Genomic DNA, 17,978 nt, shown 5'->3' on the forward strand with positions numbered 1-17,978 from the left:
AGGGGTCAACGATATTATTCCATGGGCTTTAGGAATAAGAACGCTAGTTTATATAGATATATAAAGGGAGGGTGTTTTTGACGTGATGCTAAAGGTTAACAGAACCACAACATATTTATCTCCCCATATTTAAATAGCTCTCTGAGTTTAACCTTTAGCATCACGTCATAAACACCCTCCCTTTATATCTCTATATAAACTAGCGTTCTTATTCCTAAAACCCATAGAATAATATCGTTGACCCCTTTATATCTCTATGTAAACAAACCTTCTAATGGTCACTGACCATGTAACATCTCTGCTCGTAAGTTACCCCATCATTTCGTCTTTGTCTTGCTATTACATGTTTTATTAGTAACTCCCTGAAGAGAAATAAATGAGGAACCCCAACAGCTCTTTCTTCTTTGTGAAAGTACTCTCATTTATTTCGAAACATGTGTAGGAATTAAAGGAACTTTTATTGACATGCGTTTTGCTCCATTTATTATTATCCATATATATATATATGTGTGTGTGTGTGTGTGTGTGTGTGTGTGTGTGTGTGTGTGTGTGTGTGTGAGTGTGTGTGTATGTGTGTGTGTGTGAGTGTGTGTGTATGTGTGTGTGTGTGTGTGTGTGTACAATGGGCTTCTTTCACTTTCTGTTTACCAAATCCACTAACAAGGCTTTGGTCAGCATGAGGCTATTGTAGAAGATACTTGTCCAAAGTGGCATACAGTGGGACTGGAACCATGTGGTTGAGAAACAAGCTTCTTACCACACAGCCCCACTTTTTTTTCTTTTTCAAGAAATGTGTATTTGAATTTTGGATAATAAAACTGCATGAGTAAAGGATTTATTTAAAACAAAATTTAAGAATTACATTAGTCTTAAGGTGATTAACTCCATTTAAAATGAATTTAAAACATACTTTAACTTTGTCCTAGGTCCATCATATCTAGGGAGTGGCCTGAAATATTGAAGAATCTAAAAATAAATGGTATTTAAAAAGTAAATTCCAAATTGTTTTACTCAAATTTGAAATTAAAACATGCTGGTGACTACCTAAAATACTCATAACCATGATGAAGCTGTTCTGTTTGACATATTCCTATCTTAGAGCAGACCTGCTTGACACATGCAGGCATGGGAAATGGAAAAGATGATGGTAATGGAGACTGAGATGTAATAACTTTATGTATCTCCTGACCATTATCTTCATTTTTTTTGCTCTCCTTACCTCCCTCTCCTTATTACTGTCTCATCTATCACTCACCTCTCTTATCAATGCATTGCCCTAATATCACATCACTCTATCTCCCATTATGGCATTTGCATTAAAAAAGATGACATCACATTGGATACCTCTTTATTCTATTTCCACCTTTATATTGCCAACTAACATTTTCTCCCTCTTTTACCACTCTCTCTTTTCCCTCCTTATTGACATCTATCACTTACCACCACCCATTTTCATTGCCATACACTGCTCATGCTTCCCCCGCTCTCTCTCTCTCTCTCTCTTCTATGTCACTCTTACTCTCACTATCTCTCCTCTAGCATTCTCTCTACTCACACATTCTTCTCCACCATGCTGGTCTTGCTGCTTCTTTTTAATCTCCTTACCAACAATCATCAAATAGCTACCTATCATACATTCTCTCTTCCTTTACTCTGACCTCAATCAGTTTCTTGTTCCTGTCATCCTGGTTTGTTTCCACAAGGCTCTTCTCCCTTGCCCAAGGATAAGACAGCTTTCTGGGACCGGTGGGTAATGAACAAAGGTAATCCTATCCTCAACAAAACTGAAAAATGGATCCTTAATTTTGCTGATGATATGCCTAGTTCTTAAAAAAAATCTAAGGTGAGTTACAACACTCCTTTACAAGTAAAACTCTCTTTAAAGCACCCTAGATTTTTGTAGGAACTGTGATTGAATAGCTGACCCTGTAGTGTTTAACAACTTCTGTATTATCAGCAAAAAATTCACTAAACTTTCTTTGAATAAAGCAATGTTTGATAAGGCTCTTCCCTGCAATAAAGCTTCATGGAAAAAATTATCTTCATATCTCACTCCATGCTTTATATCTCACACTTCACTTAGTATTAAATACAATATAATAAAAAGCTACTTAACACTTTTGTTCATACTTTCACTTTTGTCCATAAATACAGAAAACATTTTAACAGACAGAGCATTAAAGATTGTGAATAGGTAAGTCATGATAATAATCCACCAATAAGACCAAAGTCACATGTTCATGCCAGAATTATAATACACTTCTATTAGACAATTCCTGCCATTAGAAAAATGATTTATGAAACAGAAGTCACTTCTATAGAACCCAACCCAGTTGAACCACTACATAAGTAGGATGAAAGAAATTTTAACGAAAAGTTTTATCATCATGGATCCTGCTTTAAATAGAGAATAATACTACATAGGTATCTTTTCCAAATTTCCATGTTCTGGTGTTTAAAATAAGTTTTTCCTTTGGCAGTTGTTGAGGTCATGTAATTTTACATCCAATTTAATAGGGTCTAAATATTCCATAGAATTTTCATTTAATACTATATTCTTGAAAAATTTTCTTTTAATATTCAAGTATAATCAGTCAATTTTGTACCATTTTTTAAATGTTTAATGCAGGATGCATGATGATAAAATCTTTCTTTAAAATTACATCGCAAGTAATTTTGGTGAGTTCCTCTTAAATTCATACAATTTGTACATCTTTTCCTAGTAATTTTAAATCTTTTCTACTCTAGGCACAAGGCCCGAAATTTTGGGGGAGGAGGCTATTCTTTAGATCGACCCCAGTATGCAATTTATCGATCCCGAAAGGATGAATGGCAAAGTCAACTTCAGTGGAATTTCAACTCAGAACATAAAGACAGATGAAATACTGCTGAGCATTTTGCCTGACGTGCTAACATTTCTGCCAGCTTGGCACATTATCTAGTAATTTCAAATGTCACAGTTATGAGGTATTAACTGACCACACCTTAAGATGAGTTATTCATTTTGTCAGTCTCCACAAGTTTAAAAATACATATCTTTTCAAAAATATTTATTTTCTTATTGTATGTAGGAATAAATATAGCTTAAAATGTGAAACTGCAAAACCATTGTTGACCACATTATATATATTTGCATGCATGTATATGTGCATGTATGTATATATACATATATGTAAATGTAAATATACAGGGTGTGGAGAATATATCGTCGTCTAAATTATGCAAAAATGAAAATAACACTGACATCTCATTTTAACATATATTTACCAAAATTACATAAAAATATCTTCAAATACAAAAGAGTAAATTTATTCAATGAAATCGTCACTGGCTTCAACCATGGCCTCCAGACGGCTTCAGAATCTCCCGCAGCTCTTGTGGACGTTCTCCTTGCTTATGTTGGTGAATGCTGCCATAATCTTTACCTTCGGTTCATCTTTGGTGTTACAAGGAGTTTTGTTAGCCTCTCACTCAACTGCATCCCACACATAATAATCAAGGAGGTTGCAGCCTGGGCAGTTAGGTGGCCAGATGTTAGGCGTGATGTGGTCAAAGACATTGTCTGACTGCCCTGACTGGGTTCTCCTGCTTGTGTGGCATGGTGCAGAGTCCTGTTGCTAGACATACGGTCTTCCAGCAGCTATCCTCTTGACCCAGGGCAGTACTACTTCCTCCAGGCACTTGATGTAGGCATCTGTGTAGAGTCTGAGGCTGTGTGGGAAGATGAATGGAGGCATAACGTCAGCATCACTAGTGATCCCTCTAAATACCCTCTTGACCCAGGGCAGCACTACCTCCTTCAGGCACTTGATATTGGCTTCGTGTTGAGTCTGAGGCCATGTAGGAAGAGGAAAGGAGGAATGGCATCACCATCATTAGGGATCACTCCAAACACCTTGATGTTGACTGGATGTTTGATTTTTATCACTCTCAGTACATATCCTCAGATTGCACTGTATTCAGATTGACACCCAAACACTCTGAAATGTCCGTATTGGAGTTTCTGGCATGAATGCCAAGCAGTACAGCATATCATTTCCAAATGTCTGGCAGAGTGAATTGTGTTATGATGCTGCTTTTCTCACAGATGTTGCCCATCTGACCCTACTATACTGTGTAGTTGACAAAATCTAAAACAAAGAATGCACATGTGCGAAATTAAAAATATAAAATGACGACAATTTACCCAACGCATCACACGCACACACATATAAGTACATATATATATATTTATGTATGCATGTATGTACATAGGTGTGTATTTACATGTATACATGTGTGTATACGTGTGTGTGTGAGAGAGTGTGTATGCACACACATATCACTGCTGTGGAGTGTGAGTATGTGTGTGAGTGTTCACATGAGTTTATGTTTGTGTCATTTGTGAGTTAGCTGCCTGTTGAGATTTTAAGATTTGAATAGAACATCTAAAGATCTGTCAGTTTCTTAATGAGGTAAGTAATCCTTTGATGTGACTAATTATTTTTATATAGTTACTTCATTGTTTTCTTTATAATATTTATTTCCTTTTTATTTTTTTATTTTGTCACAATTCTATTTTTGATAAAGCAGCTTAAAATGTCTTGTGGTTCTGAAAGTTAGCCATTGTGACACTAAAGCTCTCACTTGGAAACAATACTGGCACTAACAGACCATTTTTAGCATCATTATCATCATCATCATCAGCAGCAGCAGCAGCACCAACATCAGTGACAGGTACAATAATAAGAACAACATTAATAGTGGCAATAACGACAACAGGAACAACAATACTATGACAACTAAATTTCAACGTCACCTCCCAGCAACAATGTCAACCCTTAATAATAATAATAATAATAATAATCATAATAATAGTAACAACAACAATATTGAAGAGTCACATTCTGAGATAAAACCATCATTATCGTACTCAGCAACACCACTATCATAAGTAGCACCAGCATTATCATTACGACTACTACCAGCATCATCAACAATTATCATCATCATCATCATCCTCATCATCATTATCATCGTCGTCATCATTATCTGCAGTAGTAACAAGACAACCGCATCAACTGTAGCACCAACTACACTAAAAGTCTGAGTGACAAACATCAGCAACAACAACAACAACAATGACAATAACAACAACAACAATAACAACAACACTATCAAGATCAGTAAGATTGACAGCAACAAAAGCAAAAGAAACAACAGTGATAATAACAACAATAATGATAACAATATGACAATAATGAACAGCAATAATGATATCATCTAAAAGATAAGCGTACAACACACACACAAACACACATACACATTCATACACGCATACACATTTTTTATTTATATATAAACATTTTAAAATGTGTATATTTTTATTTACATTGTTGCTTAGTGTGTATGTGTATATATATATATATATATATATATATATATATATATATATACACATGCATAGACATATGTGTACAAACATATACATGCTCATGTACATATATATATAGAGCCCTGTAAGAATATCTGCGACCTTGTTAGGTCCATTTGAAAAGTTAAGAATGTTTAAATCTGTATCACTTAAGCTGACAATGAATAATAACAATATAAATGGCTGTTGAAAATATAAAATAGAAAGCAAATAAAATCCCTTTTTGTTGAATTTAAAAAAAAAAATCATAAAAAAATAAGTTTTTTTTTTCTCTGACATCTTTTGACTGTTTTATTTCAATCACCTTTTTATTCATTTTGTGTTTTGGTTTTTTTTTTGCTTCCTTACCTTGTTTTCTTTTACACTCTCCATTTCATTTTAGTTCTTCCATTCCGCTCCTACTACTTTTCTCTTTCTGTTTTTGTGTTTATTTGTTTTTCTTTGGTTCCTTACTTTCTTTTTCATCCCTCAAAGACAAATCTGAAAGGATTAGATACTTAAAGGTAAAACAAAATAAAAAGAAAATAAATTTTTTGAAATAAAATAACAATGTATAAAATTTATAAACAATATATTTAAAAAGAATCAAGTAAACTATATATATATATATATATATATATATATATATATATATATATATATATATATATATATATATATATATATATATTTATGTGTATGTACGATAATATGTGTGTGTACGTAAGTACATGTCTCTGTATCCATGTATTTGTGTATGTATGAATGTTTGTATGTATGTACCTACATATACACCATATGTTTATATGTATGAATATGTATGTGCATATATATATGTGTGTATGTATATATATATATATATTTATATGTATATAATTTATGTATAAATTTGTATGTGTATATGCATGCAAGTATGTTTGATTGTATATATATATATATATATATATATAAATGTATCTATATGCATTTATATGTATGAATGTCTTTGTGTGTGTATGTACATATGAATGTATGTACATGCTCTGAGGCTAAAATAAATTTTAAGAATAAACAGAAACAAACGTAAAGGTATGGAATTGAAATATAAAAAGAAAAGGGAGAAAGTGAGTAATTTTTAAAATGCTAAAAACAAGATGGCAGATGAGATGGAAAAGTGAAAGCAGGAGAAAGAGAGTTTGTGTGAGAAAGTGAGAGAGAAGGAGAGGATGAAATTGAGTGAAGAGAGGGGAACAAAATAGGAATTATTAAATAAATGAATAAATTTAAAGAAGGAATATAAATGGAATAAAAGATTTGAATGACTTAAATAGATTAGTGAAAAATAGCTAAAGTTTAAGCAAATTAATGGTTTATTTGATTAAGTGGTGACAGGAAAACGAATTCTATTGCTTGAAAGAGATTATCATTGACAATATTGACTATTTGACATTAGCTGAAAGCAAGAACTTGTGAAGATGGGGATGATGGGGTTGTAAAAGGAAAGGAAAGGAAAGATCTTGGAAATAGCCAGGATTTAACACGGAAAAAGAACATTAGTAATTTGGTTGGACTTGCAAGAATTAAATCTATTTTCAGGGTTAATAACGACAAAGAAATAACCTGAGAGATTACAATAAAAAAACACACTCACATAACCCCACACATCCACCACTCATACACACTCATATGTATACATACATTCACAAACATATATATGTGTGTGTGAGTGTGTGTGTGTGTGTGTGTGTGTGTGTGTGTGTGTGTGTGTGTGTGTGTGTGTGTATGGAAGAAAAAATATAGAGAGACCATTTTTGTTGCCTTCTTCAAAGTGGAATGGAAAAATAAAATAGTCAAAAGAACTATGTAAAAGAAAACAAACAAGCCAATCTTTTGAATAAGGAAACAAAAGCTTGTTTGGAATTTGTGCTTGAAGAATTTGTTATTGACTCACAACAGATACAGTCACAGAGTTATGGTGTGTCATTAATTCCATAGCAGATTGTGGATGGCAGCTGGGTTTCAATTATCACTCAGTCTTCTTAGTCTTTGATAATAATTCTTTTCATATATAGAAAGCTATACGGGTATATTAAATCTGACTGACGAAAGGGCAGTGTCCATAACGTCTTTCAGAGCATTCAAGACTGCAGAGAGAAAGTGAGAAAGTTATCCCCAAACCTAAGAACTGGCTTAGCTGCTTGCAACAGACTGGACTTCAATAAAGACACACAAGGGCCATATTGAAGAGACAAAACATGAAGTTAGCTAGATCTATCAGCCAATAATAGAAAATATTTCTCTGACATGTTCCCACACAGTTTTGATAATTGAGTGCAACTTACAATGTTCAAAAATGTGGGGCAAAAAAAAAAACACTTACTAATCTCTTTTACTCTTTTACTTGTTTCAGTCATTTGACTGCGGCCATGCTGGAGCACCACCTTTAGTCAAGAATATCGACCCCCAGGACTTATTCTTTGTAAGCCTAGTACTTATTCTATTGGTCTCTTTTTGCCAAACTGCTAAGTTACGGGAACGTAAACACACCAGCATTGGTTGTCAAGTGATGGTGGGGGGACAAACACAGACACACAAACACACACATATATATATATATATATATATACATATATATATATATACATATATACCAAATCCACTCACAAAGCTTTGGTCGGCCCAAGGCTATAGTAGAAGATACTTGTCCAAGGTGCCATGCAGTGGGACTGAACCCGGAACCATGTGGTTGGTAAGCAAGCAACTTACCACACAGCCACTCCTGCGCCTATGTTAGCTATGAAGGAATAAAATTCAAATCCATATAAAATAGTTGTTAAACAAATTTCTAAACCATACAGCCATTCCTGCACTCATGTCTTGTACATAATTTTATTGACCCTGGAAAGATAAAAAGCTACAACTGAATTAGAACTTAGATTATAAAATAACAGTAGCTAATTATTAAATATCACAGGCATTTTGGTTTATATCCTAACAAGTCTGTCAATCCACTGGAAAATTCTTTCATAAATGTCTTTAATATTATTTGGAAAGAAATGAACCGCTCAACAATCATTTTGTGTTATTCAGTACTAAACAGAGGCTTAATGCCAATTACTAACTAAATAATTATAAGAGATTTAGTAGCAATTTTCTGAGGGTTCTAGTGAACTACCTAAATGTTACTTCATTATAGTATTGTAGTGTTGGCTATTGTTGTTTGCTGTGAAACTAAGGAAGTTTTAACAATCAGATACAACTTTAAATTGTCCAGTCCATTACTGTGATCAATCATAGCTATGACTATTTCAGTATTATCTGGACTCTATTATTGTGATGAATCATCACGAGGACTACTGCAAATTATCCAGCCTGAATTACTTTGATATATCATAGCCTTGTCTGTTTCTGTACTACAGAGCTTGTATTATTCTGATAAATCATATCTATGACCACATTATCCAGTCTGAATTACTATGATAAATCATAACTATGACTATTGCAATATTATTTATCCTAAGTTATTAAATATAAACATACCTTTCTTGTTGCTTTCTTCAAAGTGGAATGGAAAAAAAAAATAGTCAAAAGAACTATGTAAAAGAAAACAAGCCAATCTTTTGAATAATGAAACAAAAGCTATGGTCACTTCACTATTATTCAGCCTGTATTATTTCAGTCATTCATTGCATGACAGTAAACTAATCAGCAACAAAATATTTCAATCCCTTCTTCAGATCATGTGCAGCTAAAACTGTGGTATATTGTTTGCAGCAAAATACCTGTGATAATAATATTGAATGTTTACGTTGCACTTCAAATTAACCAATGAGAATGTATGTAGCTGTGTAGCTCACATATAATTGGTCACATTCATATTCACATTACCAGTGTATATACTTTTATGCAAATTAGACTGCACAGTTCTATTCTACTTTCTATACACTATAAATAGTTATAATCTATTAATCTCACTGTCTATAGAAAATAGTTAGTCTTTCTCTCATGAAGGCTTATAAAAACCAGCAATTAATCAGATAAGATTAATCTCTACCTTTTTTCAGCCCGTGGGGTGATAAACTTGCAGTGTAACAAATTAGTTTATTTTTGAAATCAAAACTACATAGTATTCTTTTTTTTTTTTTTCATTTATTTCAGTCATTGGACTACGACCATGCTGGGGCACCATCTTGAAGTGTTCAGTTAAGAGAATCAACCCCAGTGCACAATTATGGCTGGTACTTATTCCATCAGATACTTATTGCCAAACTTCAAAGTTACAGGGACATAAACAGACCAACACTGGATGTCAGTTAGTGAAACACAAGTGTGAGGATGCAAGAAATGCTAAAGCTTTATCTTACATTTCAAATTAATCCAATGGCAAAGCTAAGTTGTGTCATGACTTGCTCTACTATATAAACTTGACATAATTTATTTTTTGATCAACTCTTAATACTCTCTTAGTAGGAATAAGCTGCAACCGTCTCTGTAGATGAGAAATAGTTTGAAGACCAATAAACTTGAGATGTAATCTCAGTATATTTCTGCTAGTGAGGCTAAATTATATATTTATTAAAGTCTTATATTGCATTTGAAATGTTATGCATATATGTATTCTTGTATATACATTTACAATGAGTATACACAACACACACACACACACACACACACACATATATATATATATATGTATATATATATATATATATATATATATATATATGTATGTATATCTATATCAGGGATGTGTTATCTAGGTAGGCAGTGCCTACCTTGAATAAAATAGATTGATAGCAACATTTTCTTCTCATGGCAAAATATGCCCCTAATTCAATAAAATTATGAAGGTTACTCTGATTACTCTGCATAAAGTGCAAAATATTTTATTTTTTGAAGATTAGATAAGCATAATTTGCCCCTGCTTTTCAATCTCAGTATTTAATCGATGCATAGTACTGCTGTAGTACATGTACTGCATATGTTTCTACAATACTGTTTTCTTTACATGCCATAAAAGCAAAAGTAAGTCTGCCTTCAGCTCAGTCGCACTTAATTTTCGTGTGCTTTACTACATAAAGGTTGCCAACTGCCTACCCTGTGTAATTACTGATGTCACATGCCTGATCTATCTATCTATCTGTCTATCTCTCTCTCTCTCTCTCTATATATATATATATATATATATATATATATACATACACACACATATATATGTATGTATGTATATATATATATATATATATATATATATATATATATATATATATATATATATATATATATATATATATATATATACACACATATATATGTATGTATGTATATATATATATATATATACATACACACACATATATATGTATGTATATATATATATATATATATATATATATATATATATATATATATTTTTTTTTTTTTTTTTTTCAATATGTACAAATGGCACGGAAAAAATAAATATTGGGTGGCAACTAAGCTCCTGCGGTTTTTTTAATTTAAATTTTTTAAAAGGTTTAATAGAAAATCACAACTAATTAATCAATAATGTATTCACCCTTGTTGTTTACAACTTTTTCCCAACGTTCAACAAGATTTTCAATACATCGTTGGTAGAAATCACCTGATTTCAAATCGAAAAATTGATCCAACTAAGCTCTCAATTCTGCATCAGTATTGAACGAAACTCCACACATAGCATTTGAAGGTGTGGAAATCTTAAAGGTGTGGAAATAGATATATTTAGTGGAAATGAAATGTAAGAAGACAGTTAAAGATCGAATTTTATAGAATGGTAGAAATTACTTACAGGAACTGAAGGTATGTGTTTGCCAATAATAAAAAACTTGATTTGGAATGGAATATTCTATCTAGGTTCTTTCCATATGCTAAAGGTAAATCTTGTTCGCACTGTATCAAAGGACTCTATCTCAGCCTGTTCTCAGAAAATTCTCTTGTAAACATGTTTAAAGACCACATTTATCATTGCAAACATTGGCAAAAGCATACCTTTAGTTCCTATACACACACACACACTCACGCACATATATATATAAATTCTTATGAAGATTTTATCCAATATATTTTATATATATATATATATATATAGTGGGTTTTGTACAGTTTCTATCTATGAAATTCACTGACAATGCATTTGTTGACTTGAGATTATAGATGAAACCACTTGCCCAAGAAGCAATACAGTGGGACTGAACCCAAAGCCACACATACACATGTACATGTAAAGATGCTCTTACAAACAGACTTGAGGGTAATTTTTTATGAGAACAGTACCCTTTGACTCTTTTACCCTTTTACATGTTTCAGTCATTTGACTGTAGCCATGCTGGAACACAACCTTTAGTTAAAGAAATCGACCGCAGGACTTATTCCTTACAAGCCTAGCACTTATTCTGGTGGTCTCTTTTGTTGAACTGCTAAGTTTCGGAGACATAAACACACCAACATCAGTTGTCAAGCGATGATGGTGATACAAACACAGCCACAAAGACACCCACGCACATATATACCAAATCCACTCACAAGACTTTGATCAGCTCGAGGCTATAGAAGTTACTTGCCCAAGGTGCCACGCAGTGGGACTGAACCCTACCAAATTTCCATTAAATCAAACATCTACTCTTTAAAACAATGCAAGATATATTGTATAATGTCCACATACATGCTTCCTTGCTTATTTTGAGGTGTCCATTGATTTGATAATCATTTCCTTCTTTCACTTATAATACTTTGATGTTGTATTTCTTAAGGAGAAGCAACTACAGTGGTCCCTATTATATGGGTGAGAGGGGAAATGGCAACAGGGTCACAGCTTCAATATCCTTGAACATAGGTCAGCTTGGTCATTGCTGTCCTGATGCCAAAGAACACCAGAAACAATAACAAGTTCAAGATTAGTTCTCTTAACCCTTCTATATACATTTTTTTCCTTGCCATTTCTCTAAATGATATCAAAGTCTTTGCTAGTGTCACAAGTTACAAAAAAAAAAAAATAACCAGAACAAAGAAAACACAAGAAACATAAAAACTATACAACATTCACTTGGAAAGGGGAAACACACAAAAAAAAAAGAATTATAAATACATGATATATATATACATATATATGTATGCGTGCATAAATATATATATATATATATATATATGTATATATATATATATATATATATATATATATATATATATATATATATATATGTATATATATATATATATATATATATATGTATATATATATATATATATATATATATGTATATATATATATATATATATATATATATATATATATATATATATACAGACGTCTTTTTTATATAAATGTGTGTATGTGCATGTACATATAAACATACATACATACATACACACACACACACACATATACATATATATATTCTGAGAGAGTGAAAGAAAAAGATAGATGCACACATACAAGTATAATAAAATATCAGTAAAAGACACAAAACTTTAATAAGAACAAAACATCTAACCAACAAAACAACAACAACAAAGGCAAAAAGAAGAACAACGACAACAACAAGAATATCAACAACAACAACAACAGCAGCAGCAGCAGCAGCAGCTAGAGCAGCAGCAACAATGCCAGCTATAATAACAAACAGCAGCCAAAAGACAAGAATCATACAACAATGGAATAATACATTTCCAAAGATTTAACTTGAATGGCAAAATGATTCCCACGTCGCATTTTTTTAAAGTCCGCTGCAGTTTTTAACAATTGACCTTTCTGTGTTCTGTTTCATATGCAAATGAAGTGACAAACGGCCCCTTTTTGTCTTGCTCTTTTTCTTTATGATATTTTGACATGGTAACTTAATGAAGTCACACATGACTTATTTTGTCTTCAGTTTTGGACAATGTAAGGAAAGATTTTGTTCCACTTGGACAATGCTTCAATTGGCCAGTTTTGGGAGAATATGGGAATATCTTTCCCACTCAGTGAACAGATTTGAATGAGAGGGGGAGGGGAGCAGAAGGAGGGAAGAGAATAGGAGAGGAGACGGAGAGAGAGGGAAAGAGAGAGAGAGAGTGAGAGAAAGAGCTGGAGAGAGTTGAGCAAGATGTTGTCAGTGTCGAGCATTTATTAATGTAGTGTTTGTTCTTGCTGGCAGTGGTAGTGGCAATAGTGGTGGTGGTGGCGGTGGCGGCGGTGGTGGTGCTAATGATTGTGCTGGTGATATTGGTGACGGTGGAGATGGAATGATAGTGACGATGATGGAGGTTATGTTTTTGTTTTGCTTTAGGTGTTCTTTCATTTTTGTTATTTATAATTTTTGTAGTTGTCTTGTTGTTTGTGTAGTTGTTGTGTGAGTAGATTTCGTTATTGATGGTATTGTTCCTTTATGATAGCAATGTGGTGATGTGATGGACGACACCCTGTTTTTGTAAAGTATTAAATGAAAATATGTTGTATGTGTCTATGTATGTATATGTATATATTCATATATATCTATATATGAATATAAATATATTTATATATGTATATATATATATATATATATATATATATGAATATAAATATATTTATATATGTATATATATATATATATATATATATATATGAATATAAATATATTTATATATGTATATATATATATATATATATATATATATATATATATATATATATATATATACATATATAGAAATACATATACATATATATATATACACATACACACACACACATAGATAGATAGATAGATAGATAGATAGATAAAAAAAATATATGTATGTATATATACATAGATATATAGATATATATATCTTTATATTTTTATATATATATATATATATAGATGTGCATACATGTACGCATGTATATATCTCCCTTAGAAACATCTCTCACATTTTCTTCTATATTTATTCTCAACTAATATGTGGTGTGTGTATGTGTACCTGTGTGTGTGTGTGTGTGTGTGTGTGTGTGTGTGTGTGTGTGTGCATGTGCATGTATAAGATACATGCATGGAGAAAAATGTGCATCTAGGCTTACAGTGAGACGATAGTATAGATAGTGTTAAACATGCAGAAATATTGAGAAAAAGGAGAGATTAGTAAATGAAAGAAAGTTACAAGGAGACCAATAGATAATGGGAAATAGGTGAGAGAATAAAAGACAAGGCATACATATATAAATGCACTCATACATATGTATGCACCTACACACAATCGCACATATGTATACAAGCAAACATACATGCATAAGTACATACACACACACATACCTATGCACATACATAAGTACATTCATACATACACACATACATACAAACATACATGCACAAATACATACGCACATACATACATACATACATACATACATACATACGTTCATATGATAAAATTGAGCTAAGATTGATAACTCTTAGTAGACAGTAGCATGAATTTGAACTGCAAAGACGAAGAATGTTATACTAAATATTGTACAGCAAGATTTCTTGAACATGTCATCTTGTTGACAAAGTTACAGTAAACTGATTCCTCCACAATTTCTACCATTTTTAGTAGTTTATATAATGCTATATTTTGTGCTTACAGCGACACCAAAACACTTAACGAAAAACGACAAATCTTTAGTCATTGCATATTTGAATCTTTTTCATAGCTGCAAACATTATTCAAGCTTTTTGAAGGTACAAATCTCAACCATAGAACTTCTATCCTGTTCATCTTTTTTTAAACAGCTTGAGATATATGTATACATTCCTGAAAGTAAGTATAATTTCTCTGACTATATTTCAGATCAACCCCACCCCTGTTTCTTTTTTTTTTTTTGTTATATATCTATATTTTGTTTGGTACAGGAGCATGAAGGAACAACATACAAAAGTAAAATGCTTCTGAATATCATGTGTCACTGAAAAGATGACACAAACCATGGTATTGTTTCTGCTTCTTTACATCAAATTCTTTCCATTTTCTTTGTAAACATATTTAGTGGGGGGTTCGTCTGTACGGGAAAATATGTGCATTAACTTCAAGACTTCGGCTTATGCCATACTGTTAAAGTAACAAAACAGTCAAAGGTGAACCTGAGTGAGTTAATGAGCTTCACCTCTTTGAAAGTACATGCTTCACTGTCTTGGGAGGAGGATAGTTAGTCCATAAACTATGCAGGTGTACTACATATCTTGTACATGTAACACTCACCAAGCTGTTACAAGGCGAGATGGGGGGGCACATTAATTTGTTTTTCCTCTAATTCATTATTAGCACCTAAGTAATGATAATAAAATAATTGGCAACACTGCTTGTAGTTTCTTTGGATGAAAAATCATTTCATTGTTAAACATATCGAAAAAGAATATTTTGCACTTTTAGTGTGTATTAAAAAAATTAGTCTAAACACAATTGTGATATACAGCACCATATAGCAATTGTCAATAAAATAGTGTCCAATATGTACTCTAAGCTCCATTATTGTAGTGACAGTATTCAGATTAAATGCTTATATTTAAAATGTCTTTTTTCCTGGAAGCTTTCAGGGAATTTCTTTCGATATAATCCATTTACTAAGCAAAGAGCTGAAGGATTGCTAGTGCATGAGGTCTTTGTATCACAATTTTTTTTCACAAGTTCATGAAGTTACTTGTTTTTGTTTGCATCTATAATTTCTGCTGTCAACATCAACTTGAGTTCTCATGTTATTCTCATCTTGTAGAAGAATTAGCATGTGGCAATAAGGAAGTCCATGGTTCTGAAATTCCATTACATAAACATGTGCATCTGAGACTGCAAAAATAAGCAATTCCTTTAAATCATTTAGTAGCTCAGTAAGCTGAAAAGTGTATACACTGGTTGTCAAGTTAGTGCAATTTTCCACAATTTCAGTATGATGGCTTACAATTTCTAGTCATTTTGAATTACAGGTGTATGCTGGAAAAAAAACCCCTGAGTTCTGTTGTACTTCCCTACTATAGCCATTACATCTTGAAAGTACTTGTGAATGCTATATAGACACCCGTGGAAAGGATAGGAAATTATAATGAGTACCTTTGGCTCAACATTGATGTTCAGGTCACAAAAGCAAAGTTTGGAGGGAAAAATAGTCATTTCCTTTGATTTCTAGACAGAAGCAAGTAGGAAATAACATTTACAGACCAAAGACAAAAAAAAAAAAAAAGCAAATATTTCGTTACCACAGTGTGATAGTGATGATGATGTTCGTGATGATGATGATGATGATGACGACGACGACGACGACAACGACGGTGGTGGTAGTGATGATGACTGGAAAAAGCAGGAAAAGAATAGAACAAAAGTATTGGAAGGACTTTTCAGCAAGGGGCAACACAACCAGTTCCATGTAGCCACAACTGAAGTTGCTGGAGAACAAGTGGTGGAACTGGTTAAAGAAATGAAGACTTAAAAAGGAGACTGAGAGTATAATACTTGCAATGCAAGCCAAGCTTTGGTCACAAATTAGAGGGTCAACCTTAGAAAGTGTCTCCATTGTGTCAAATTTGTAATGGATTTGAAAAACCATTGCCCATATTGTGAATGAATACACTCAACTTGCTCCAAACTAATATAAATTTTGACCACATGATGGGGTTAGCAAAAATGCCATATTGGAAACTGTATGGAAAGGGCATGTTAGTGAGAGGCAAGACATGATACAAACACAGACCACTGAGAGTGGCTGAGTCAGAGACTTTCAAAATCCGGTGGGAATTCCCAATCCAAATGGATCAGGTGGTTGAACACAAGAATCCAGACCAAGAGGTGGTGGACAAGATGAACTATATCTTGCTCTATAAATGCTGCTGTGTGCCCTTTTGACCCACAAATAGTTAAGGAGATATACAATCCTCTTGAATACAAGATAGCTCGACTATAGAAAATTAAAAAGGTGAAGATAGTGCCAATTATTGTTGAGGCTGTGGGGACAGCATTCAAAAGTTATTGAGAGAAATATAAAAGAAATGGGACCAGAGTGCCCAGGAGAGCTGTTGCAAAAATTTGTTCCCTTGGCACAGCCAGAATCATCAAGAAACTATCAGATAGTTGAAGAGAATGAATAGCGTGGTACCATAGGCTTTAAGTAGTAGGCCCACCACTTATGCGAGACTCCAGGAGCTCCAACAAAACTTGAGTTAAAAGAATAATAATAATAATAACACTATCTTCTTTAGATACAAAGCCTGAAATTTTATGGGAGTGGGCTAGTCAACTACTTTGACCTTAGTATTTGACTGCCACTTATTTTAATGATTCCGAAAGAATGAAATGCAAAGTCACCCTTGGTGGAATTTGAACTCAGAATGTAAGAAACAAATGAAATTCCACTATGTATTTTGTCCATAGTGCTAACGATCCTACCAGCTCACCACCTAAATAATGATAATGATGATGATGATGATGATGATGACGACAATGATGACGATGATAAAAGTATTAATATTAATAATAATTTTAAAAAGAATATAGTTAATGTGTTGTTGTTTACAGTCTGATTCTCATGATTTTGTGTTAATAAAAATAATGTTTATCATCATCCTTGCATTGTTAGCATTGTCATCATCATCATCATCATCATCATCATCATTCTTCATTAAATTTT

At 32.7% G+C, this 17,978-nt stretch overlaps 1 long non-coding RNA gene across 1 annotated transcript in view; it reads right to left on the minus strand.

The window, feature by feature from the left end:
- The window catches only part of LOC149133532 (uncharacterized), a 152,156-nt gene that overhangs the window by 12,744 nt on the left and 121,434 nt on the right, over nucleotides 1-17,978 (minus strand). Inside the window, exon 2 of the long non-coding RNA XR_016243395.1 lies at nucleotides 5,762-5,893. This is a non-coding gene — a long non-coding RNA (uncharacterized LOC149133532). The remainder of the gene's footprint in view (nucleotides 1-5,761; nucleotides 5,894-17,978) is intronic.

Source organism: Octopus bimaculoides, chromosome 10, assembly GCF_046866305.1.
Source record: "Octopus bimaculoides isolate indiv1 chromosome 10, ASM4686630v1, whole genome shotgun sequence".
Lineage (NCBI taxonomy): Eukaryota > Metazoa > Mollusca > Cephalopoda > Octopoda > Octopodidae > Octopus > Octopus bimaculoides.